At 40.5% G+C, this 24,934-nt stretch overlaps 1 long non-coding RNA gene across 1 annotated transcript in view; it reads left to right on the top strand.

Annotated features, from left to right (window-relative positions):
* Positions 1 to 17,208, top strand: part of LOC134297448 (uncharacterized) — a 29,256-nt gene extending 12,048 nt beyond the window's left edge. The window contains exons 3-4 of the long non-coding RNA XR_010004204.1: positions 11,072 to 11,159; positions 16,933 to 17,208. This is a non-coding gene — a long non-coding RNA (uncharacterized LOC134297448). The remainder of the gene's footprint in view (positions 1 to 11,071; positions 11,160 to 16,932) is intronic.
* The last annotated feature ends 7,726 nt before the right edge of the window (positions 17,209 to 24,934 follow it).

Below are 24,934 nucleotides of genomic sequence, written 5' to 3' on the forward strand. Positions count from 1 at the left end.
CACAAAATGTATATATGGCCTGTTTGAAGCACATCTCTACTGATTTTTTTCAAAAGGTCTGCACAAAGGCTTGTCTGTAGTTTTATGTGCATTCCATTGAAAATATACATTTTGGCAAGCAATTTGGTAAGCAACTCCCTGTTTAGTACAGGATCTCCAGCTACAGTATCCAAGCTACAGAATACCAGCACTGTTAACCTTCTTTTTTCTATATCCTTCTTAAAATGGGGCACTGAATGCAATACAGATAACGCTTGACCCATTCAACAAGATGTAGAGGAAACATTACTTCCATTGAGTTGGAAAACATTATGCTATTAATGCAGACTAAAATAGCATTTGCGTCTTAGCTGCAATATCATTTTGGCTCATTTTTAAAAAAATCTTGTTTAAGAAATCACCCCTTGTAATATATTAAACTTATGCAATGCTTTTAAAAATGTTTTCCCCACAAATATACATAAGCACCCAATTATGTGTGCATTTTCCTTTGTATTCCTATATATGTTGGCATACCCCTGAGAGAATATTCTTCTGAGGTCTCATCTACACTGTCATATAATGTTGTTGGAAACTGCATTATATGGTCAATGTAGACTCATATAATGTAATCCAGTGCAGTTAAATGTTCTTTCTCTAGTATTCATGTTTATTTATTGTGAATAAATATGAATATAGGCAGTCCCTGAGTTACACACATACAACTTATAAACAACTCATAGTTACGAATGGGGATGAAAGAAGAGAAAATGAGAGAAATCTACCCCTTGGAAAGGAAATTCTCTCCTGAAAGTTATCATAGGGAAAAGGTGTCTCCACTGAAACTTTATCACCAATCCTTGTTTCCAGCACAAACCAATTTTTTCAAAATCCAGTTATGACAGAGACAGAAAGTGAGGCGAAAATTTCTGAACAGAGGCACAGACAAGAAAACAAGTACAACATGGGTATTCACCCTTTTCTATGCTATCAAAAGATACACACACACACACACACACACACACACACACACACACTAAAATTTGGCTAGAGCTACACTTAAAATGTACCTTTTCGGACTTACAAAGAAATTCAGAACAAACTTACAGGACTTATTTTGTTGGGGACTGCCTGTATATCAAAGCAGCATATTAACTTTTTTCTGACAAACCAATGAACTTCTTAAAACTGCAGCACTGTGCATAGTTATGTGAAAGTAAATCAGTGTTTCACCTCTGAGTAACTGCACATCATTTATTCTATGGACCTATCCAACCATTTATGAGTAAAACTCATTATGTACTAATTAGTAGGTCATCAACCTAATCTACTAAGGGACATGCACTAATGGGCCTCTATACATATATGCATAGCTTGATTTGAAACTATATGGGCAAAGGCTACACAATAAGTGATACATCAGTTAAAGTAGAGATATTTTCAGAAACAGAAAGCTGGCACTCACTAATGACCTGTTAAAGAGAGGTGACAGTGGCCTTATAGGAAAGGAACAGAGGTCAGTGCAGAACATGTTTCCCATTTGGAAGTTCTCCAGTTTTATTGCAAGCCATTCCCAATGAGGGTTAGGGAAAAAGCTTCTCTGAAACCTTTGAAAGACTGCTAGAAGGCAATACTGTGCTAGATAGACTGATTCTGTTTAAAATGGCTTCCTGTACTTTCCCAAATGGCTTTCTGATCAGATATTAGCATCAATTATTAAGCTAATGAATATAACCCAGGTTACATTTATGCTACAGTACCATTATTTTACCTGTTTTGTTTTCTCTTTCATTTCAAATGTTTATTGGCTACTAACAGGCTGAGCTATGTGAATATTCATACTTTTTTACATTGAATGAAGATGCCTGATTGTCAGTTTATACATAACAAGGAAATGAAGTCATTTTCAGATCGCATCTCTTCTTTCACAGATACCAATTATAATTATTTTGGGGCTGTCAATTTAATCAGTGCCTATTTCACCTGATGAAATATTATATTTATTTATCCAACATAAAACTGATTGCACTAAGAAGTCTTGTAGTTAGTATCGGTGACACCATAATTTCATAGCTACAGAAATCGTGGTTTTAAAAAATAAAATAAAGATCTTACATTTCATCCAATAGTTGGTGTCGATGTGGGTTCAGATGGTAGCATTGCTGATATTTATCATTTGTTGGCCATTAGGCAGATAAAAGCCTTTTTTTTTTTTTTGGATATTTGATATCACAGCTTGGCTCCTAAAATGTTTCCTTTCTACCTGAGAATATAGTTGTAACAACACGGTAAAGCTGTTAGGCTGAGCTTTAAAGAGGATCAGGATTAAACGAGCACAAGGAAATGCATTATCTTCCCAGAAGGTGATCTTTTCAGCTCATGGAACAGGTCATAAAGGCCTATGCTACATCTGTTTACACTTTATTTCGAGGTGGCACAGCTCAGATTCATCTGCTTAATGGAATCTGAATTTACTTTTCTTGCTCACTTGCATCCTAATACAAATGGCTGCAGACAAAAGGCATCTTGATCCACTTTCAGGCATTAAAGTAGTCAAAGAATGTGACCTTTCAATAGTGCCTGTGGATAAATAAGATTTTGGGAATTGTACAATTGTACATAAAGTGACTTTACTTTTGGTGCCAACAATTACTTTCCAGTAATGGGACTTCATTCCCATTCCGGAATTCTTATGAGAATGAGCACCCCGCTATTAGCCCCAGGTCCTGCCAACCTAGCAGTTCGAAAACATGCAAATGTGAGTAGATCAATAGGTATCGTTCCAGCAGGAAGGTAAAGGCGCTCCATGCAGTCATGCCAGCCATATGACCTTGGAGATGTCTATGGACAATGCCGGCTCTTCAGCTTAGAAATGGAGATGAGCACCAACCCCCAGAGTTGGTCACGACTGGACTTAACGTCAAGGGAAACCTTTACCTTTACCTTTAATGGGACCTCATGGAGCTATAATTGTATATGTTACTAGCTGTGCCTGGCCACGCGTTGCTGTGGCATTGTCTGGTGGTGTTGGTGAGAACTTGTTGAGGTAGTGGTGAGATTGACTGTCTGTTGTATGGTTGTCTTTATGTTTTGTATGCATTTGGTTGTTTGTGTACTGTGAGAGTGGTGAGGGTAGAGGGGGTCTATGTCCCTGTGTAGTATTGTAAAGTATTTATACGTTGTCCATGTGTTGTGAATGCTTGGATTGTGTCCTGCTGCATAGTAGAAAGGGTTGGGCTGGATGGCCCTTAGGGGTCTCTCCAAACTCTTGGATTCTATGCTTCTATCATCATCATCATCATCATCATCATCATCATTATGTAGAGGCTGGATGGTCATCTGTCAGGAGTGCTTGGATTGTGTCCTCCTGCATGGTAGAAGGAAGTTGATCTGGATGATCGTTAGGGGTCACTCCAAACCTTAGGATTGTATGTTGTTGTTGTTGTTGTTGTTAGTATTGAGAGGCTGAGTGGCCATCTGTTGGGAGTGTTTGGATTGTGTCCTGCATGGCAGAATTGGGTTGGACTGGATGGCCTTTAGGGGTGTCTCCTAACTGTCTGATGCTATGATTCGATGTGTATTATTATTGTGCAGATATTGGATGGCCATCTGTCAGGAGTGGTTGGATTGTGTCCTCCTGCATGATATAAGGAACTGGATGATCCTTAGGGGTATCTGCTAACCTTAGGATTGTATGTTGTTGTTGTTATTATTATTATTATTATTATTATTATTATTATTATTATTATTATTGAGAGGCTGGCTGGCCATCTGTTGGGAGGGCTTGGATTGTATCATCCAATGGCTGAGTTGGGTTAGACTGGATGGCCTTTAGGGGTCTCTCCTAACTGACTGATTCTATGATTCGATTTATATTATTATTGTGCAGATCTTGGATGGCCATCTGTCAGGAGTGCTTGGTTTGTGTCGTCCTGCATGGTAGAAGGAAGTTGAACTGGATGATCCTTAGGGGTGTCTCCTAACCTTATGATTGTATGATATTCTTCTTCTTCTTCTTCTTCTTCTTATTCTTATTATTATTATTATTATTATTATTATTATTATTATTATTATTGAGAGGCTGGGTGGCCATCTGTTGTGCGTGCTTGGATTGTGTCCTCCATGGTAGAATTGGGTTGGACTGGATTACCACAGTAATTATTTCATATTACAGTAGAATCTCACTTATCCAACATTCACTTATGCAGTGTTCTGGATTATCCAACGCAGTCTGCCTTTTAGTAGTCAATGTTTTGTAGTCAATGTTTTAAATTCATTGTCGTATTTTGGTGCTAAATTTGTAAATACAGTAATTACTACATAGCATTACTGAGCATTGAACTACTTTTTCTGTCAAATTTGTTGTATAACATGATGTTTGGTGCTTTATTTGTATAATCATTACCTAATTTGATGTTTAATAGGCTTTTCCTGAATCCCTTCTTATTATCCAACATATTCACTTATCCAATGTTCTGCCAGCCTGTTTATGTTGGATAAGTGAGACTCTACTGTATATTTATAATCTTATATTATCTGCTGAGAACTGGATTATACGAGGCCCCCTCTACACAGCTGTATAAAATGCACACTGAAGTGAATTATCTGGCAGTGTGGACTCAAGATAATCCAGTTCAAAGCAGATAATATAAGATTATAAATGGGTAATATAGCTGTGTGGAAGGGCCTTGAGTCTGTTGGGATTCATCCTGGACTACTCAAGTCTAAATGTAGTCAGATAGATGATAGAGTTAGATTGAGGGAATCCTTCCCCCCTTTCCAAAGCATGCCTAGATAGGATTCACCATTGTTTCCTGGTTCCCATCCTATTTAGATCAGCCCACCCTTTGATGTTCCTAGAAATGTAATCTCTCTTAGGGCTCTGACGTAACTTCCCCAATTTGATCCTTTCGAATGTTTATGGCCCTAGAGAAGAAGTGACCAGACCCACGAGGCTGATCGCCATTCCAGCTTCCTGCTTTGTTCCAGAGAGGACGCACCTCTGTCCTCTATTAGTCAAGATGTAGCCTATCTATAGAGCTTTGTTATTTTAATCCGTCTATGTGTATTAGAACAGGATAGATCAGTTAGTTAGATCCAAACCTTTTCTATCCATCAATGGATTTCTTTTTACCTCAATAAATGCTTTTAATCTTTAAAGCTAACTTTGCATCCCTTTTGCCTTCCTGATGATACAGAGGCCTTCCGAAACTCACACTCGCGTAAGTCTAAAGTCTCACCCTGCTGCAATTCTTTACTCTGCTATTTTAATGGGAATTTGCCTCATAAAAAGAGGGTGATTAGAGCTTAACGGCTCTTCCATTCCCAACAGAGTCTACACTGCCATATAATCCAGTTAAAATCAGATAATCTGTATTTTATAGGCAGTGTGGAAGAGGCCTGAGGCCTAACTGTGCCTGTCCCCTGAGCTGAGTAGGTTTCTAGGAGACCAAGTGGGCAGAGTTTAGCCTTGTAACTGGCAGCTATTGGATAAAAAACAATTATTCCTTTCCCTCTAATTAGGACTTTATTTTTCTTTTCTTTTTGTTGTATGAACGTAGAGGCATGGATGAGGGTTTGTGTTGCCAAGTTTAGTGTTTCTGGCTTTGTTGTTTTGTCCTAGGCTGAAATTTTTTTATCCTTTTATATATATAGATTTTGTACTCGTATACTCTTGTTTACCAACATTTATTTGTCTTTTTGATGTTTTTGAAAACATGTTCTTGCCCCACACCTATGAACACTACAACCACCCTCCGGACATTGACTTGGAAACAGAATACCTTTGAACTATTGGTTCAACTTGTATTGTCATAGATGTAGATGAAATTCCATTTGAACTAGTAACTTCTATCCAAAAAGAAACAAAAAGCAAAACAAGAACAAACACACACAAAGATTTTCGTGGGGATATTGTGCAAATATAGGCATCTTGGCAACAGTCACATAGCCATTTCGCATATGCAACATCTAAGAATTATCTACACAGGAGTCACATAATCCAATAAGGAAAGAAGGGAGGGAGGGAGGGAGGGAGGGAGGGAGGGAGGGAGGGAGGGAGAGAGAAAGAGAGAGAGAGAGAGAGAGAGAGAGAGAGAAGGCAATTTGGACGGTAACCATCGTGCTGCGAAGTGTGAAGATGGAAGCTTTGAGTCCCCTTTGGGGGAGAAAAAGTGGAGAATAAATAAATATAAGAAAAAATGTAATAAAACAATTCCCTCTGAATGCTATTACTCACCAAGGAGTATAAAAAGGTCACATACATTCTCATGAACACTGGGATGGAATTCAGCATCGGCATTGTCTAGAAGTTTGAGAACTAAACAAGGCATCCTTCCAGACAGGCCCAATATGTGGGACCTTTCTCACTTTTACCTTAGGCATCTAAACGATGTCTAAGGAAAAGCAAATTAATGCAGAGAAAACTGGGTTTTCCCAATTTACTACACATTAATTAAACACCTAGAAAGATCCGGACCTTAAACATTCTGGAGAAAATTATGAAAAAAAGAAGAAATTATTGACACCCCCCCAAAAGTAGCATTTTCTGCACAAAAGACAACATTTTATGCAAAAATATTGTTTTCTTTGGGAAAAAACATTATCTGAAGATTTGTAATTCAGGGGTGTCCTTAAAATTTCCTAACACTAAAAAGGTGTTTCTGCATTTTTAAAGTACTCAAAATTCTTGGTCTAGATGGGTACATCTCTGTGGGGTTTTTTTTTTTGTTTCTTCCACATTAACTTTTAATTTTACTTGCATATATATTCTATAATGAATAAACTAAAATGAATCTCTTACTCATCTCTAATTGTACCTACCTCCCTTCTTCACACCTCTCCTCCCAATACAGATAACAGCCATTTTAAGGAAAATTATGGCCAAACTGGCACTGCTTGGAGTGATCCAACATAAGCATAATTAAATGATAATGTGTTGCATAGACCTAAATGAAATATCTTCATAGTTCAAAAAGAACCACCAAGTAAGCGACAGTATTATGGGATAGCACCAAATGATGTTATAACATCATAACATATGTTAGAGTACCTGTATTGAGCTTCATAATAGGAAAGTTGTCTCATTGGTAAAACCAATACCACTATAACCTGCAAACTAAAATGATTAGTTACAAATCTTCCTCTTACAAATTTCTCCTCATACTGGATTATTATGTTCTGGAATTATTTTACAAAACTATTTTGACTATTTTCCACTTATTTCATTGGCTTTGAATACATATGCCCATGCTTAATTTGCACTAAATAATTAAAAAAAAAACAAGAATCCCATTGAAGTCCCAAATGTCTCCTTACTAGCAAGAACAACACTTTAGAATCCCTGCTATGGCTCTTCATGTACTGGAATATTGCATGTTTTGAACAAGAAATGCTGCTAGGGATCAACTGCTGTTTTAATTTCCACAGAAGTCTTAATGTCTGTTTCTTTTGAATATATATGCCAATGCTGGCTATATCAGTGTCAGTCCAGAATCATATCATTAAAGAGAATTTTCTTTTTAGCAAAGCATAAAAGAGACACAGTATCTCATAGACCTGGAAAAGTGGAAAGAAACATGAAGGCAATGAAGTACAATCTTTCATCTAAAAGACAGAAACGCACATGCTGAAAGAGGACTTCTCATATCAATCTTGACATCCCAAATCAAAATATTCAGTAATAAAAAAGTAAATGCATCTCATAACGTTTTGATTAAAAGTTGTCTCAAAAAAGCAAGTCAACTGACCTGCTACAGGCACTTTCAAAGATGAAGCCTCCAAAGGGTAAAATAGATGTGATATCTAACATTATTTCTGATATGCAGATTTCTTTTTGACTGTCAAATGTGACCCAAAATGCTATGGGAAACATTGATGTATTCAAAATGCAAAAGAAGACCACTTTTAACAGTAAATTGGCAAATGGCATCATGTGAATTTCAGCATCATAGAAAACATTCATAAAACGTTTGTGTCAATCAATAATATGGTGTTTGGGGAGTCCTTAAATAGGATAAGGAATGAATATGAGAACCCTGTCCTTAGTTTTGTGTGTGTGTTGGGGGAAGGGGGGTTACTCACAGTGAAGGACTGAGATTATGGAAACTTCTTATATATAAGTATCTACATTTGAGAAAAGGGAGCCCACCAAATACCATATTCTTTAAAATTGTTATTTACTCGTCATATATGTAGACGTCTAGAGATTGAAGGGAAGGGCATGTCTATGACCAGATGGCTTCCCATGAACTTTGAGAACATTTATTTATTATTTTATGCTGTTCCATAACAGGAAGGTCTAGGTACAATTTACAAATTAATTACCACAAATGGTGTGATCTTTTCCTTGGAAAAGATTCTGTTTAGTTTCCTGTGTTGTTTGAAAGTCAAATAAATCACAATGATGTTAACATTTCCTAAAAGTTGTCTGTGAATATAATCAGGGTGAGACATTTAAGTGAAATTTCAGAATTAATGCCATGTCTAAATTCTGACCAATGTAGAATGTGAATATTCAAAGATGAGGATAATAGAAATGCTCATGGAAGTTTTCATTGGAGTATCAGACTTTTCTTCGAAATTTATAAGGTAGAGACTCCTTGTCTAATTTTTGCTCTTACCTTACTATTAAGTGGTGTCTGAGGATTTGCTGGGTTTCCATGGGAACCGCAGATTTCCAGGCACGCTCAAAGAAATGTGAACCGGAATACAAATAGCAAGGACCATTTAAACTGCACTCCAGCAGGTGCAGGGACTGGTGGAGTGCCAAAGACCAAAGCAAGAAGTTGTAAACAAGATAGATATATATGTGTGTGTGTGTGTGTGTGTGTGTACACACACACACACACACACACACAGTAGTCTCTCACTTATCCAACATAAACGGGCTGGAAAAATGTTGGATAAGCAAATATGTTGGATAATAAGGAGGCATTAAGTAAAAGCCTATTAAACATTGAATTAGGTTATGATTTTACAAATTAAGCACCAAAACATGTTATACAACAAATTTGACAGAAAAAGTAGTTCAATACGTAGTAATGCTATGTAGTAATTACTGTATTTATAAATTTAGCACCAAAATATCATGATGTATTGAAAACATTGACTACAAAAATGCGTTGGATAATCCAGAACGTTGGATAAGCGAGTGTTGGATAAGTGAGACTCTACTGTGTGTGTGTGTGTATGTGTGTGTGTGTGTGTGTGTGTATATATATATATATATATGTGTGTGTGTGTGTGTGTGTGTGTGTGTGTGTATATATATATATATATATATATATATATATATATATATATATGGAAGGATGGGGGGAAGGATGGGGGGGAGAACTTGGTAATGTCCATGTTCTCTATTCTAGTCATGCAGTTGTGAAATCTGGCAATTGTGTTTGTTATATTGAGAAGTTTCTTACTAATGTTACTAGTAATTTACAGTTCATAGTGCTACCAATATTGTATAGTGTCACATACCTGTCAGTATGAAAGTCAGTGGCACATTATGAGATTTCAATTTTTCGCTAAAAGTATTAGTTACACTATATACACAGTTATGTATTAGGTTTGGCAATTACTTTCATCCCAATGACTTATACATAACAGAATTGTTATATTCATTCTATGATATATAAGAGGAAGTGTAAGCCCTTTCAATCAGTGGAAATTACATGAAAGCAGTCTTAACAAATTCAGATTGATTCAGTGGGTGTAGTTAAGTAAGAACTAATAATTGATTTTAGCTCACAATGAGAGGAATTGGGGTGTTGCTTTTATTTTGTTTCTTTATATATTTAAATACAGGAAGTTTACATGCTGGACTACAACTCTGGAATCCAGGGTTCGAATTCCAGCTCACCAGTGGAAACTCTTTGGGTGAGGTTGAGCAATTCACTCTCTCTCAGCCTCCAAAGGCGGCAAAGTCCCACTGTACAAATCTTACCCAGAAACCAATGTGATAGGTTTGCATTTGGGTAGTATAAGCCAAAAACATCTTGTAGGCACCTAGGTCTTCCAGATATAATAATACAGAGACTTTTTGAGAAAGTCAGGCTTTGGAAGCTTGCATGTTTGTGGATGTGTGTGTGTTTTGAAGCCAACGTGCCCATCCCTAAATACATTTTTTTAAATGTTGATGCTTATGTTTTCCAATGCATGTCATGGCTTTATTGTTATGTCATTGTTGTTATGTGTCTTCAAGTTGTTTCTGATGCATGGCGAACCTAAGGTAAACCTATCAGTGAGTTTTCGTGGCAAGATTTGTTCAGAGAAGTCTTACCATTGCCTTCTTCTGAAAGTGGGAGAGTATGACTTGTCCAAGTAGGGCAAAGGTTGTCTACCAGTTCTAATCCAACACTCAAGTCTAGTGTCACACTGCTATTCAAGTATCTATGGTAACAATGGACAGCGAATGTGAATATGGTGGAAATGTATTCAAGCACATTTAATTAAAGTGAAGCCAGGTGTGTAAAAAAGTTTATTTATCCCTTAATTTTTTGCATGTTATCTATGCTGGGTTGGTTTTTTTAAAAAATGAAATCTGTTAATATAGAGTTGTCTTGGTAACAGCATTTTCCATCTTGATTTCTGTTCTGACTGCCCTATAGCATTAATAGACATGAATTACAAAGGTAAAAATTATCATGTTATTTGATTGTAATCATCTGTGGTTTAATTAATTACATATCAAAACAAGCACTGAGAACATACAGCTACAGTAGCTGTTTTTAACATAAAGAATTTGTACGTTTTGTGAACATTTTCATAAAAAAGAACAATGCAGAAAACCCCAAAACAATACTATATAAAATAACAATTGTATCGAGTTCTAAATAAAGATATATAATCTGCACAGAATAAAAATCCCTGCAGTGTTTTGTTGGTCTGAAAGAAGTGATTCACAAATTAGCTTTTATGAAAAGCTTAATTTGAGTTTACTAATGTAGGCTTACACATAGCCTAATTCTTAATCAAATATATTGTAGCAGCAGGAGGCCCAACATTCAACTAATGATTAATTGAAAGTTTAATTAAATGCTGTTGAATGCAGATGAAAGAATTACTATAAAATTTCAGGTCATGTTATTTGCAGAGCCCTCTAATAACTGAAGATGAAGAAGTAGGGTCAAAACCTAATTACCATCAATGAAGCTGCTTTGAGTAGATTTCAAGACCTGCATGTAAGTCATTGATTTCAGAATAGAAATCCAAAATGTACTATTAAAATGATTCTTTATAATTATAATTTGGAAAACCTCCTTTATAAATATTAATTGGAATATACCAGACAATCCTTTTCTCAGTTCCAGAAGTATTCACAAAATATAAATGTTTTATTCACCAATTGTAGCATGACTGGTTGCTATAAGGCATATACGCATTCAAGTGGATCCTTAAATATCATCTGAAAAATGATAAAATATACTTGTGCTTGAAATGAAAAGCTATTTTGTCACATTTTACAAGCACACTCTGAAGTTTAGGAACCTGTGACTGCAGAGCTAAAAGAAGCCAAACCATATTGACCAATGATCTTAAAGATTACATACCTACATCCTTGGAAGGTCATCATGATATAGACAGATTTTAGCAACTGCGAGAAGCTTATTTCAATCTCCTTACTAGAAATAACACATGATTCCAATTGCTACCCTGTTTCCCCGAAAATAAGACATCCCCTGAAAGTAAGACTAGTAGAGGTTTTGATGAATTGCTAAATATAAGGCCTCCCCCGAAAGTAAGACCTAGCAGAGTTTTTGTTTGGAAGCATGCTGTCAAGAGTCAGACGCCAATTAACGAACAAAACAGAGTTTATTCAGGAGATAAGCCAAAAAGTAAACATAAACACAGAAGATATCTTGAAACACTTCATTATCAATGTTTCAAGAGCAGTCCAAACAAAAATATAACTCAAAAGTATGTCTTAACAAGCCAAGCTGTTTATCCACGCAGGCATTCAAATAAAACTAAAAAGACGCTTCAGTTCAGCTTAGAAAAAAAATTGAGTTGACTTCTAAAAAACAGACAAAATAAACAAGAACTTGAAACCTTCCAAAAGGTACAGTGAGTAGCTGAAATCTGGAACTCCAAACAAACTTAGTGCAAAAGGCACTTTTGGTTCCAAGCCGTTACTGTAACAGCCAGCCGGCTCTGTGGATTTAAAGGGACAGTTCCCAAAAGAAAACACCAAACTGGTCTGAAAACAAACAAACTAGAAATGCAGTAAACTGCTTCCACGGTGCAGATAAAGCCAAGAGCTCCAAGAGGAGGGTGAAGAGACGTCGTCAGGAGGATCCAAGGTCAGGTCAGGAGGCAGCAGCGAAATCCGGAGGGCAAGCCAGTAGTCAAAAGCCGAGAGTAGTCGTCAATCCAAGGGCGAAGACAAAAGCAAGGTCAAATTCCAATCCAGGGTCCGAAGAGGGTGCAGTCATCAAAACCAGGTCCATGAAAAGGCACAAAGAGCCAAGCAACGATGGTAACAGCAGATCAGAAGCACAGTCCCAGTCCAGTCTTCATGGATGCACAGAAATCCCAATGGCGCCTCAGCAACACCTTACCACACACAAAGTGAAGTGGCCAAACATTCCCATTTTATTCCCCTTCCTCTTGGGTGACCAAACACTCACACCCAAACACCAGGTGTCCCAGATCTTACTCAGAGTCCGAACTCCACACAGCTAGGGCTCGTGGATCAGGAGTGCCTAATAGTTCGTCGGAGTCCCAATCATCCTGCCCATACTTAGCCCCATGAACACTTAAAGAACCATCCTCCCTTCTCCAAGCATCCCAAGTGGGATCTGCTCCTGCAGACACCCCAGGTTCAGTAGTATCCATAGGCCCCAAATCCCCAGACATCTCCGGTGGCTGTGCCCATTCAGTGCCCACTTCCCCAGCCACCACCTGTTCCTCAGCATCCATTTCTTCCCCAAACTCCCATCTGAATCTTCCTCAGAAGATTCCCCATTGAGCTCTCTAATCCGTTTCCTACGCAACTCCTCCAATGAACCCTCATCACAAGGGTTTTTTCTTCCTCTTCTAATCCCATCACCATCAACCATAATCCCCGAAGGCGCAGTCACAACACATGCCCGCCAAACAGAACACCAACGCATGCAGGATTGGTAAATGCATGTACCATAGATGATTGTACATGGAAATAATGGAGGTAACAAGAAATTCTTGAGTGCATTCACAGTTTGTCTGGTTATGCTGGTTTGTGATGACAACCACTGTACAATATATGATAAATGTTCATTTTTTTGTTCAACAATAAATGTAAATTCTTCTTCATGGAAAAATAAGACATCCTCTGAAAATAAGACCTAGCACAACTTTGGGAGCAAAAATTAATATAAGACATTGTCTTATTTTCAGGGAAACATGGTAGTTGTCCTTAAGGAAAGGATGATATAATAATCAGCTAGAGGGTACTGATTTATCTGTGCAGGTGTGCATTTTTTTCTCTTGATCTGTGAGTAGGGGCTATTACTACGATCTGTAGGCTGTCCTGAAAATCATTATATTGAAAAGCAAACTGTAACTCTTCAATATGCACACATGCACAAAATAGATTAGGTTCGATTAGAGTCTGAGGAGTTTATCTGGAATTTGGTATCATCCTGTCCAGTGCTTCAGGACACCTTAATAGAAAAGAAGGAGATGGTTGTTTCAGTTCATTAATATTGCTCTTCCAATAGTAAACATTTTAGATCAGATGCTTCTGCTCCCTTCCTTGCGTCACTTCTCCAGAACGAAGGACCAATTAGAGGTTATTTCTGAACTCAAACTCTACTTTGAAGCTTTCTGACCATGCCATATTAAGAATGGCTAGAATGCCTAAACAAAAGGTATATTTCTTAGAGGTCATCACATTATAGCCTACTACAAAAACTGTTAGACATGCAGATAGTGTTCTGCTTTATATAAATGTGTATATAAGCCATTGAATTTGAGCTACCCTGTTTTCCCCAAAATAAGACAGGGTCTTGTATTAACTTTTGCTCTAAAAGATGTGTTAGGGCTTGTTTTCAGGGGTAGTCATATTTTTCCAAATTGATTTTTGAAATGAACTATATCTAGAGCCTATTTTGAAATAGGGCTTATTAGGCTTGCTCAAATAATTCGATTTCCCCGTTACCCGTTATTAATTCGTTATTTTCGTTTGTTTTGAAGCAATATACGGCCTTGATTGTCCACACGTCTGGATATCGCGGTTTCGAATCGCGAGAGGCCGTTTTTTCTTATTTTGTCGTTTTTTTCGTTAGGAAAAAAAAGCTTTTGCAAATCACCCAAACTCCCACCATTCAGGCCCTTTCCTTTTGCCCCTCAGCAAAAGGGGCGTCACAGGCTCAGCCAATGGGAGGGGGCGAGGGGGAAGGAGGCCGAGGAGGAGGAGGAAGACGGAGGGGGGAAATGGCCGCCGCCGCCTCGCCTCAGCTCAGGCCTGGTGTCTCTCTGTGAGGCGGGAAGGCGGCGGATGGAGCCGGGAATGGAGAGACCGAGAGAGACAGAGAGGGGCCCAGCGGTGAGGTTTTGATGTCTGTGCGAAGCTAGGCAAGTGGGGTTTATATATCTGTGGAAGGTCCAGGGTGGGAGAAAGAACTCTTGTCTGTGGGAGGCAAGTGTGAATGTTGCAATTGGTCACCTTGATTAGCATTGAATAGCCTTGCAGCTTCAAAGCCTGGCTGCTTCCTACCTGGGGGAATCCTTTGTTGGGAGGTATTAGCTGGCCCTGATTGTTTCCTGTCTGGAATTCCCATTTTCTGGGTGTTGTTCTTTTACTGTCCTGATTTTAGCTTTTCTGTAGCTAAAAATGCATATAAAATTGATTCTATAGGGAGGATAAATGATTGGATTTCAACTCCTACAGCTTGGCTTTCTCTGCCAATAATGGTACCCATCTTGGATATTGTAAGGGATTTATTATTATTATTATTATTATTATTATTATTATTATTATTATTATTAGACCTTGCTCCCAGGAAGGTGCCTTCGCTGTGGCTCCCAACTTATCTATCTACCTTTCCACATATTCTCCACATTGTGTGTATGTGTATGTATATTATATATATATACATGAGCCCCGATGGCGAAGTGTGTTAAAGCACTGAGCTGCTGAACTTGCAGACCGAAAGGTCCCAGGTTCAAATCCCGGGAGCAGAGTGAGTGCCCGCTGTTAGCTCCAGCTTCTGCCAACCTAGCAGCTTGAAAACATGCCAATGTGAGTAGATCAATAGGTACCGCTGTGGCGGGAAGGTAATGGCACTCCATGTAGTCATGCCGGCCACATGACCTTGGAGGTGTCTATGGACAACACTGGCTCTTGGGCTTAGAAATGGAGATGAGCACCAACCCCCAGAGTCAGACATGACTGAACTTAACGTCAAGGGATACCTTTACCTTTACCTATACACACACACACACACACACACATATGCAGGGACTATATATATATACACAGTATATATCACACACACACCAATTTAACAAAGTTTCAGCCACAAAAACAAAGTTTCTGAAGTAGAACAATGACTTTCACAGTAAAGACAACCCAATTTAACAGGAAATAACTTTCAAACCAGGAACAGATTTCTGCAATTATTAAAAAATAGTTTATTATAAAAGCTATGAAAATTCGCCAAAAATCAGAGGATAAGGGAAACGTTCCAAATTTTGGTGAGCTATCAGTGTTAAATGTGTTCTACCACTGTACCAAGTTTGAAGAAGATCACTCAAAAAATGAGGGTGGGAGAGTCCTGTAAAGTCCTCTCCCTCTGTGCTGTTTTTGGGAATTGCGCATGCGCGTCCGCCATTCACTGAAATGGCAATCTAATTTGTTTTTGGCACCCAAATCTGTAACTCCCAAAATGTTACCCAGTAGTAAAAATGTAATAACAATAAATAGAAAGGAAGTGGAGCATTGGGAAAGCAATCCCTGTTTTTAGAGCACTATTTAAGCTTTTCCATAAGTAGCATGTTAATAGTATCTGATTTGCTATATGTCATACATTACATAGTCATGTTGTCTTGCAGCCACACTCATACACCACTATCACCAAACTTAGAAGCAAAAGCAATAGGCAGGTTAGAATTAGAAATAAGAAAGAAGGAAGACATTTAAATTTAAGCAAATCTAGAAACTCAAAACTGGGATGGAGACTAGGGTGTAGCTATAATGAGGATAAAATGGGGATAATTCTTTCCAGAATGAGAATTCTGTCCCCTAAATAAAATTTTCCAACTGTCCCCAGATTTCTAGTATTGCAGGAACAGTTAGAAAGGTAATGCAAAAACAGGAAATATAACAGTTCTGGTGTGACTGATTTTGAATATCTCACTCTCTGCAAAGTTAGAATTTGAAGACAAAAAGACAATTTAATTCAGGGAGGCATATTTTTACCTTCATATCTCCCCCAATTAGCTTGTCTAAATAAATGGGTTATTTTGTGATCCAGTGCAGGTACTTATATTGCTAACATTTTCACTCCAGTATAACTGGAGTGGCACATTGGTGAAACAAATTTAATGTAAAGGCAAAGCAGAATTATTCAATTCATACATGGCTTGCCTCCAGGTTCACTGAAAAGGAGTCTTAACAACTGCTTATTACCGTATTATTAAAAAGTTTTGTAAAAAAATAAATAGCCCATCTTTGCATTAGCCTGCAGTGATGTGATTTCAGAGTTCTTTCAACTCTCTAGGGCACAGAATTAAAGTGGCAGCTCCCCACTGAGTTGAATGAAATTGAATCCTATTTGTGATTTACTATGGAAAGAGAGCTCATCATTTCTTTCAAAAATAAAGTTTTAGTTTGAAATGAATTCTCTCTATGTTTTGAAATACAAGGTCAAATTATTCTTTTCCCATGTGAACAGTTTGCAATTCATTACTCAATATGGCACATGCCCAATACTTCTTTTAGAATTAAACAAGCCTCTTTATTTCACTTTCTAGAGAGGGAAAAAGCCTTACTTGGGAAGAGGTACGCGATCTTGTTACTGGAAAAGAGACTTTATGTGTGTTTAAGAGACAGAACCAAGATTAAAAACAACAGCAACCTACCAGTTTTTTTTTTGCAAACATTTTCCCAACTGTTTAAAAGAACCCTCTCTCTTCAACATTTTATTTGTAGTTGTTGCAATATAATTGTTAATTGTTTATGCTAGTGACGTCAGATTTTTGCTTCATTGTGACCAGAGATGCTGAAAGAAAAGTCAAGGATGCCCTGAAGATGTGATTAATCTACACTATAGAATTAATGCTATTTGAAACCACTTTAAATGTCATGATTCAGTTCTTTGGAATGTGAGAAGTTTTGGGGTGCATCCACACTGAGGTTGGTGTAAATATGGATCAGCCCTACAGCTGTTAAACTCCACAGGGGGCTGATCTACCTTAATACGGCCTTGGCCCAGGTGAACTTAGTTGGGGGGAAGACAAAATCCTGCCATAGGATTTCAGCTTTCTCCTAAATTAATGGCGGTCAAGACAGTTGGGCTGGTTCTCAACTAGAACCAGCCACAACTATCTTGACTGCCATTCTGTGTTTCCTAGCTTCAGGCATGGAACATGGAATGGCAGTCCCTATGTCTTTTCTCCATGTTCCAGTGATCCACAGTCATGACACAGCACCTACCTGCTTTTCAGTATTCAGCCAAATATCAGGCAGAGTCCTGGCAAACTGAAAGAGGAGAGAATAAACTCCCCACTCCCCCGTAGAGCTGGGGGAGGGAAGTGGCTTTGCTACCTCCCTCCCGGAAGGGAGCCTCCCTCTAGGAAGCAGCCTGCCCCTCTTGACTTTCATCTTGGACGTCAAAGGAGGTGAGTTTAGGGTGGCCTGGAGGGAGGGGGCTGGCTGCCTTCTTGCCTGGCTGCCTTCTTGCCTGTCTGCCCCCCCTTCCTTTCAGGGTGCTTCACTTTCCCGTGCCATGGTGTGTGGGGAGGTGTTGGACCCTGGGGGCCCTCAGCCCCCTACCATACCCCTGGGTTGGGTGGGGGAGGCTGGTTGCACTGCCGGTGGCATCCCCCAATGGGCAGCCAGTGCGACGTCTGCTGACTGGCTGCAGCACCTCATTTATGAGGCATTTTGCTGTTTGGGGGGGGGGGGGTAGGCGTACTTGGGCCTTCTAGGCCAGTGCACACGTCGGCTGCGCCCCAGCCACGGAGCTTCAATGTTGGCACTTTCACTGCGCAAGGGGTGAAGTGCGCACTCTGGCCTTCTAGGCCGGCACACGCATTGGCGGCACCCTTACCACGGCGCCTCAATTTTCAGCACCTCACCATCCATGAGGAGAGTTTGCACAATTGGGCCTTATCGGCCAGTGTGCGCATCAGTGGTGCCTCGGCCACGGTGCCCCAACTTTCGGCCATTTTTATATTAATTGCAAGCTTTGCCTGCTTGGCTAGCTTGTGTGTTGTCGACACCCATCTTTGCACCTTCCCCCAACCCTCCCCCATTTTGTTTTGTGGACACAGTCACCATGCGGTCTGGCCATGGTGGCCATTGCAGTTATAATGGATGGCAGCAATGAGGTCTAGGTCTTGGCAGCCATTTTGTTAGGCTCGGTGGCCATTTTAGTTTTCTGGCCTAGCTGCCATGTGGTAGGCCCAGTGGCTATTTTGTTCCAGTCCTGGCAGCTGTGTGGCTTGGGCTTGGTGGCCATTTTGTCCCATTTTGTCTTCTGGCCCAATGGCCATTTTGTTTTGGGCCTGGGGGCCATATGGTTTCAGGCCTGGTGGCCATTTTGTATGCAGCCATGGCAGCCATTTTAGTTTTCTGGCCCAGTGACTATGTGTTTAGTTAGGCCAGGAAGAATTTTTCTGCTTAGGGCAGTTTTTTAAGTGGCCCCTGTACTAGGGTGAGCATTACAGTCTACCCACCTTCATAAATATAAAGTGTTTATCAATCAATTATGATATAAATAACAACAACAACAGCAATAGTGAAGTACAATAAGGATAGTGTTACATTAAGTTGTAACAGGATCAAGTATGTAAAGAAAACCTTATAATAATTATAATGTGCAGCTGTTGATGTAGGTCAGCTAGCAAGTTTGGACCACACCTGGTGGGGTATAACTGTATGGATGTTAGAATACAGTTTAGAGATGCTGAATTAACAATACCCTAACAGCAATGCTCTTTGCTCTGGTGGAAAAGCTATTTGTTTTATGATCTACTCTCTCATTTGGATGAAGAAGCCTTATTCTGTGCTACTTACAAGGGCTATGTATGTTTGTTGGACTGCTTGATTTTGTATGCAATACTGCAAATTTATATTTTAACTCTGCTGACAAGAGTAAATATTTTTTTGTTCCTTTTCCTCTTGCTTGTGTGTCTTTTGCATTGGACCTGACTGAAATCTGCTTATGCACAACAGATAGCATGGCAAGGAGAGCTCCTATGATACATGCTTGTTGTTTGTAATCCAGCTATGGTCATGGGTTGCCACACCTTTGACGGCCCCCTCACTTTTAATGGTGAGGTGGCCTACCTGTGAGGAGGGTTAAGAATTTAATGGTATCGCTTTCAGTTGTCTTGTAGCATGTCACCCAGGAAGAATGTTGGGGGCCCTAAGGGCAAAAGTTCTGTGAAGTGCCTACACCCACCCCCGCCAAGTATTTCATCATCTGATGAAGAGGAGGACTCGACTCAACTGTTAAAAGAGATTATTGCTCTCATCGATGCACTTGAAAAAGCCAAGTGATGTGCAGCAGCCTGCTCAGGTGGCTAGTAAGTCTTTGTTACTGAAGTCTTTTCCCATGTTTCTGCTCTAGAGGCGGAGAGATGCCCAATGGTAGGTGCTACTGATGCCCAGATGGCCACATCAACACCAGCTGATTCAGAGCAGATTCCATCCAGCTCTACAGTTGGAGGAGTGCAACCTCAGGCACATGAGCAGGGGGGCCCAACCATTTCATCAGGTAATGAAGGTGTGAGCATTTTTCCATGGGGACAGGCAGAAACAAAGGAGATAGGGGCTACTCAACTTACCCTTGCACCGGCTTAGCCACTTAGTACTAATACTCAGGAAGCTACACAAACACCTCAGGTAAGGTCAGCGGGACAGATAAGTGCACGGAGTGTGTCAAATGCTTCAGTTGAAGAATCGCACCAGTTTTGGGGTACAGCCAATTGGCCATTACCTGCGCCTGATAAACTTAGTGCAATGTCATTGGGTTCACACTTAGCTCAAATAACTATTGATAGGATACTAAAAATGAGTATATAGATATATTCACCCTATATTTTAGGGAATTAGAAAAGAAGAAGGATGAGCTGAATGAAGAGTGCAAGGAAATTATTAAAAAGCGGAAGGTGGACCAGAACCGGGGCAACTGGTTCACCTGCTTTTTGATTTACAGTGGAATGCTCATGAAAGCCTACCCTTCTAGGATGCACTCACTTTTTCAGTACCTTAATATAATCAATTCAGCCTATGTCAACTTTACTGGAAATGTTTGGCTTTTATATAAACAAAAGGTTTCGCCTGCAGGCAGCCCAGTGTCCCACTTTGCAATGGGATCTCAACAACCATCAACTTTTGTTGGAGGTCCTGACACCAGTGTGCCTGGTGCCTGGCGAAAACGTGGATAGCAGACACACGATTCAAAATTCCAGAGCAGGGCAGTCCTTTCATCAGTCAGGGCTACTACAGCAGCAGCAACAACAGTGGGCATTGTGTTGGGAGTATTCCTCCCAAGGAACTTGCTCCAGGAAGGGATACAGATTCCAGCATGCCTGTGCCATTTGTTATGGGCTGCATGCAGTCAAAAATTACATTAAGGGAAAACCCAATAGGGTTGGGGCAAGGGGTAACCAACCCGCAAAAAGAACCTCTAGCCCAGGGTCTTTTTCCAAGGGGCCCCAGCCCAATTAATTTGGCCCAGTTAGAATTGTGGCTGGCTTGTTATACAGATTGGCTGCTGTCAGTTACTTACGTAGTGGCTTTAGATATGGTTTTCGTATTCCTGCACAAGGTCCCAGAGCCCCTTTTAGAGCCTCAAATTTGAAGTCTATTCTTGGCATGGAGGACATAGTCTTTGCAAAACTTAATAAAGAATGGCTGAGGGTAGATTACTCAGTCCATTTGTTTCGCCACCTACACTTCATTTGAGGATGTTCCCATTAGGAATTTTCCCAAAGAAGGCCCCTGGGGAGTTTCACCTCATTCATCATCTTTCCTACCCCAAGGGCAGATCGGTGAATGCCACTATTCCTGACTATTTATGCATGGTTCATTATACCTCATTTGACATCAAAGTTAGGAATGTCGGGGCCAGAGGTCCAGCAGCCAAGTTAGCGAAGTGTGACATCAAGTGTTGAGAATGAGCCTTCTGGGGTCAATGATGCTACTGATAGTAGCAGGAAGAGAAGAAAGACTCCTCGGGAGCAAGACTCATTTGAGGAGGCTTAAAGAGATATTTGAAGAATCAACAGATGAGGATTCATTTGAGGGTTTTGAAGGGGATGAGGGGCTTGAAATGGATGTTGGGGATGTGGCACGGGCTGAAGAGGATGGCATGGAGTGGACACGCGCTCCAGAGGATTGTGATGGGGAGACTGGGCTCACTGGTGATGGGGACGCTGAGGAAACGTGGGTTCCTTCAGGATCGGACCCAAGGTGGTTTAATTGGAGGAGTAGGGATAGTTCCACAGCTGAGGGTAGGTAAGGGCGTCGGCAGAGTAGTTTCAGCTCAGATGAGGAATGGGCACAACCTGTGGGAAGGGCGGTGCCCAGCTCAAGTTCTGAAGATGAATTGTAAATAAATTGAGGGCATTTGGCCATTGGGCCCTTGCGTGTGGCAAGGTGATTGTTGGGCGCCATTGGGTTTCGTGTTCGTGTTCCTGAAGACTGGCTTGAGGCTGTGCAACCGACGTAAGTTTATTCTGGGTTACTTCTACGACGGGGGTTGGAACTGTGTGGGTTTTCTTTAGACTGCATTGTGATTACTGTCTGCATTAGTTCACCTCCGTCGTTTTGGCTACTTGTGTCAACCCACTGACGAGGACTTTGCTGTGACGACTTGTCATCTTGGACCTTCGACTGGACATTGTTTTGGCATTATTCTTCGCTCCCTATTCTGGCTTGGCTTTGTTCTCAATCCTGTAACTACCCTCTGTTACTGACCGCTGGCTTCGTTCCTGACCCTGAAGTAATGCTCCACTCCCAATTCCGGCTTGACTCCTGGTTCTGCAGTTACTTTCCGTTACCGACCACTGGCTTCATTCTTGACCCTGAGGTAACACTCTGTTCCCAATTCTGGCTTGATTCCTGGTTCTGCAGTTACTTTCTGTTACCGACCACTGGCTTCGTTCCTGACCCTGAAGTAACGCTCCGCTCCCAATTCCGGCTTGACTCCTGGTTCTGCAGTTACACTCTGTCACGGGTCTTTGGCTTGGCTTCTGACCCTGCAGTAACTCTTTGCTCTTCGTTACTTGTTTTTGGCACCAGGTTGTTTGTGCTGCTTCCGGTGGCAAAAGTCAGCCCATTTTGGGACGCTGTTTGTTTTGAATCTTTGAACTCTGTTTTATAACCCAGTTAGGATTCTGTTTATTTTGCTTCTTTGGGATTCGGCCCATAGTTTGTTTTGCCTTCTCCATTTTGTCCTGCAACTTTGATCTGAATCTAAGCAGTTTTGTTTTAATCCGGATTATATCTCTGGATTATTTTCCAGTTTGATTTTTTGGAGTTTTTTCAGTTTAAATGTCTGTTTCACACTGAAGTTTAAGTGTCGCAAGCTCCTGTGCTTGTTTTAAAAGCTTTTTTGAGTTGTTTATACAATAAACTGTATTTTCATCCATTGGCTGGCATCTGACCTTGACATCAAGTCTGCCTTTCACCTTCTTCCAGTTCACCCGTTGGACTTTGAGCTCCTGGATTTTCAGTTCAACGGGTTGTATTATATGGATCGAGCACTCCCGATGGGCTGCTCTGTCTCTTGCGCTGCATTCATAAATTTCAGTATCTTTTTAGAATGGGCCCTAAAAAAGAAGTTTGGTCTATCAAGAATACTGCATTATTTGGATGATTTTCTATTCATTGCAAGGCACAGGACCGGTTAATGTGGGATTTGTGTATTGATAGTGTTTAAATGCAATTTGTGTCTTGTCTGTATTGCATTCTTATTGCATCATCCAGAGTGTACTATAGTCTGGAAAGAGTTAAATACTAAGAAGCTGTGATGTCCTTAATGTGTGGCTAGAACTGGGGAGTGTCCAGACACAAGTGTGTGTGCATTGCTGATTGCATCAGTTCAGTTCTGAGTTGAGTTGAGTTGAGTTCTGTCTGCCTGGAGTAAGGGTCAAGTCCTGTGTTCGTCTGTCTTCTGGAAGTCTGTTTGTGTTGACTATTACTGCTTACTTTGTATATAGTTTTACCAACGTCTCGGTTGTCTTTTCGTTCTGCGTTCCACTGACTCCATCCAACTACTGCTGCGCTGCAAATAATCTGACAGGACCAGATAGTGCGAAATGTTGCTGCGGTCATGTTGTGATGGAGTCTTCGAGTAGAGATACTACTAGTTGTGATAGGAGAGGCAGGAAAACTACTTGTGAGCAAGACTCCGATGAGGAGCAACAAAGGAACAGAATCCGGGAAATACTTTTAGAACCCACTGATGATGATTCCTTTGAGGGTTTTGAAGGGGATTATGGGGCTGGGAGTCAGGAGGATGGGATATCTGACTCTGGGAGTGAAGAGGTGGATTGGACTAGGATTCAAGAGATCCGGGATATTTGTGAGGAACCCACAAGCAGTGGTACGTTTGAGGGATGGCACAGCGAAGATACAGCTGGATCCTGGGGAGTTATGGGTTTGTATAGAAGGTGGACTGGCTGGAGAGATCGTAGAAGGGCAGCAGCTGGAGGTGGGTTTGATGGGGTGTTGGGCGACTCCAGCTCCGATGAGGATTTGCGGCAACAAGGTTCAGCTGTGGATAGGGCATTAGCTGGCTCAAGTTCTAAGAAGGACTTGTAAATAAAAATAAGTTTGTTGCTAATGTAACCTTGCAATCAGCAAGGTGTTTGTTGGGCGCTTTTGGGATCTCTGTTTCAGAAGTCGTGTTTAGAAGACTGCTTTGGGACGTAAGTGTTAACCCGGGTTTTTAGTGGCAACAGGGGCTAGCATTGTGTGGGTTTGCGCTGGATTGTCCTGTGTTGGTTTTATGCATTAGCTGCCAGCTTGCCTCCATCGCTTTGGCTCTTTGTGTTGACCTTGGACTGGAATTCGGTGATTGAGACTTCTCCCTAATGATACGGATTGGAACTCGGTGCCTGTGACTTCTCCCTAATGATCCAGACTGGAACTCGGCGCTTGTGATGACTCCCTAACAACGCGGATTGGAACTCAGTGCCTGTGACTTCTCCCTAACGACGCGGACTGGATGTGGCGGCTGTGACTTCTCCTTTACGATGCGGTTTAGCTTCACGATGACGTTCTGGGGTGTGGAATGCCCGCTGGTTGCTGCGGGTTGTTGCTGGTTGCTTTCTTCCATCTGCTAAGCTCCAACGAGTAGGTGGAGCAATTTTCCAGTCCTTTTGGCGTAGTTTGTTTTAATCCAGATTATTTCCCAGAGTAATCCGGATTATATCCCAAGTTCGGGTTTTTTGAGTTCTTTTTGGACATTGTTATTTCACACTAAAGAGAAAGTGTTTTGAGCCCTTTTTGGTTGTTTTCTAGGCTCTTTTGTATTGTTTTGCCATAAACTGAGTTATTTGCATTGGCTGGCATCTGACTTGTAACAGGTCATTTCAAATTTTGATTGAGCAGCTGGGAGTCCCTTTGGCCCCTGAAAAAACGGAGGGCCCAGCCACTAAAGCAACATTCTTGGAATCAATTTGGACACAATCCAACAGTACTCTAGATTGCGCCCAGAAAGTTTTCAACCTGATAAATAGGATACAGCTTTTTGTAATCCGAAACAAGGCAACTTTGCATGATTTTCAAGAGATTATT

The sequence above is a fragment of the Anolis carolinensis genome, chromosome 3, assembly GCF_035594765.1.
Source record: "Anolis carolinensis isolate JA03-04 chromosome 3, rAnoCar3.1.pri, whole genome shotgun sequence".
Taxonomy (NCBI): Eukaryota; Metazoa; Chordata; class Lepidosauria; order Squamata; family Dactyloidae; genus Anolis; species Anolis carolinensis.